The sequence below is a fragment of the Hemicordylus capensis genome, chromosome 5 (genome assembly GCF_027244095.1).
Source record: "Hemicordylus capensis ecotype Gifberg chromosome 5, rHemCap1.1.pri, whole genome shotgun sequence".
Taxonomy (NCBI): Eukaryota; Metazoa; Chordata; class Lepidosauria; order Squamata; family Cordylidae; genus Hemicordylus; species Hemicordylus capensis.
The window spans coordinates 6543595-6546675 of NC_069661.1; positions in this window are offsets into that span (position 1 = coordinate 6543595).

Sequence of the window (3081 nt, forward strand, 5' to 3'; positions counted from 1 at the left end):
CAGTAGGAGATCCAGTTTGGATGAGGGGATTCAAACAGGTCTGGATTGGGTTGTTATTGTTATATTTATTTATTAAAAATAATAAATAAATATATTTTATTTGTTAGCCACCCCATAACAAATTGTTCTCTGTTCACAGCATTAAAACATCAAATAAAAACACATAACACATTAAATCATAACAGACCGGGGGGGGGGGGAAATACAAAATACAATACAAAACAATTTAAAACTAAATTTAAAAGGCCTGAGTGAACAAAAATGTCTTTACCTGGCATCTAAAAAAACAAAGTGATGGAGCCAGGCGAACAGGGTGCAACCACCGAAAAGGCAGTAATGGACTCGATGAGGATGGACAAGCTGAGACTCAGTCCAGACAAGACAGAAGTACTGTTGGTCAGCAGTTCCTCTGCCCAAGTGAATGATTTTAAGCCTTTTCTAGATGGGGTTGCACATCTCCCCCTGAAGGACCAGGTCCGCAGTTGGAGGGTGCTCATTGATCTAGCCCTTTCGCTAGAGGCTCAAGCGCCTCTGTGGCTTGGAGTGCCTTTTATCTGCTTCACCTGATACACCAACTGCAACCGTACCTGGACAGAGATAGCTTGGCCACAGTTACTCATGCTCTGGTAAACTCTCGCTTAGATTAGTGCAATGCGTTGTATGTGGGGCTGCCTTGGAAAACGGTCCGGGAACTGCAGCTGGTACAAAATAGGCCTGTAAGATTATTAACTGGGACTGGACGTTCTGATCATATCACCCCAGTGCTTCGCCAGCTGCACTGGCTCCCAGTCCATTTCCGGGCCCAATTCGAAGTGGTGGTATTAACCCTTAAAGACCCAATGGCTTGGGACCGGTTTACCTGAGAGAGCTCCTTGCCCCATATGTCCCTACCCAAATCTTAAGATCTTCTTCAGAGGCCCTTCTCCAGGTGCCCCTGCCAAACGAGGTGAGATGGGTGGCTACTAGGGAGAGGGCCTTTTCAGTGGTGGCACCCCATTTATGGAATAGCCTGCCCAGTGAGGTTTGCCTGGCTTCATCACTTTGTTCTTTTAGACACCAGGTTAAAAACTTTTTGTTCACCCAGGCCTTTTAAATTTTGGTTTTCAGATTTGATCTGATTTTTAAACTCATATTAAAATGAGTTTTTTAGCTGTTTTGTACAGTATTTTGTATTTCCTTTTCTTCTTCTTTTTGTCTGTCATGATTTAATGTATTAGGTGTTTTTATTTTAAACCTGTGTTTTGAGCTGCCCAGAGAACAATTTGTTATGGAGTGGCTAGCAAAGTTTGCCATTATTTATTAATGCACCAGCCACATCCCTTTCTCAAGAAGGCAGATCTGGCCACAGTTACCTATGCCTTAGTCACGTCACGGCTGGATTACTGTAACACACTCTACGTGGGGCTGCCCTTGAAGAACATCTGGAAACTGCAGCTAGTGCAAAATGCAGCAGCTGGGATGTTATTGGGATCTGCTCCCTGGGGTCATATTACACCCATTTTGAAAGAGCTATATTGGCTGCCCAATTGTTTCCGGGTCTAATTCAAGGTGCTGTTTTTGATCTTTTAAAGCCCTTAATGGTTTGGGCCTTGGATGCCTGAAGGACTCCCTGCTCCCAAGAGCTTCTGCCCACTTGATGAGGTCCTCGTAGGGGGCTCTGTTCCACATGCCAACAATGAGGGAGGCTCGGTTGTCATGCACATAGGACAGGGCCTTCTCAGTCATTGCCCCCAGACTTTGGAATGCTCTCCCAGTGCTCATCCACTCCTCTGTCTCCATCACACAGTTTTTAGAAAGCGAATGAAATTGTGGCTTTTAACCCAGACTTCTATATGAATGTTGTTTTTGTTGCTGCTGCTGCTCTGTAGTTTATGGCCCTATTGTGTATGTTTTTAAAACTTTTAATTAGATTTTATATTCCAAGTTAATATTTTGATTGTGTTACTGTTCTATAGTCTTATATTGTTTTAAATGTTTTGTAAACCACCTTGAGATTGTCTTAATAAAAAGCAGTATAAAAATTTAACGGAGAGAGATAATTTTTTCTTAACATAGATAGATAGGTAGCATGGTCTACACTGAGCGGCAAGAGTTCTCCCAAGGTTTCAGGCAGGGGGTCTTTCCCAGCCCTACCTGGAGATGCTGCCAGAGATTGAACCTGGGACCTTCTGCATGCAAAGCAGATGCTCTGCCCCTGAGCCATGGCATTGCAATCCCCCATGCATTGTTGTCAGAGACTCTGAAGGAGCTCTTACTGATTTCAGCGGAGTCCCTTCTGTTTGCCTAATATGATGTAGACTGTACTGGCCATAGCTTGAGAAACATGACCTACTTAAACAGAAGGTTTCCAGTTTGTTTCTTTTAAAAGTTACCAGATGTTGTAGGACTACAACTCCCATCATCCCCAGCCACAATGGCTTAAGGACTGGGGACGATGGGAGTTGTAATACAACAGCATCCGGAGACCCCAGGTCGGAAGGCCCTGTTTTAAGCGATCCCTCTGGAATGACCATATTTTAAACCCCACTGATTACTTCTTGCAGAGAGAACCATTTGGGGGGGTTGTGAGGTTTTCAGTTCTTGTTTCTAAAACACACACACACAGTTGGACGGAAGAGAGAGAGATGCTTCTGAAACACAAAAAGGGGAATTCAGGGACACGGAGGAGAAGTGCCATTTTCTGTTCCCCAGTCCTTTGTCTCAATTAGAGGGGCACACTGCTTAACCACTACCAAGACAGGAGCCGAGGTTCAAGCTGGCCTCAGAGCCACGCGCCCCCAATCCCATGGGCCTGCAGTGAGTTGGGGGGAGACAGCCTACACTTCCTCAGAGTTACGTTGGGGTTGCTGTTTCACACCGCCTGTGACTCAGCCCTGGGGAAAGGTTCCAGAATGGACCCTTGGCTTCCATTCAGATCTAGGGGCCAGAAATCAGTTTCTATGACATCCTCTTTCCTCTGCCACATTGGCAAGGTTTACACACTTCTCTTTTTTTCCCCTACAAGGAGGAAGTATCCCCAGGGTGTGCGGCCATGAGAATGAGCGAAATATATTATAAGCCAGATGGTTACAGATCTATCAA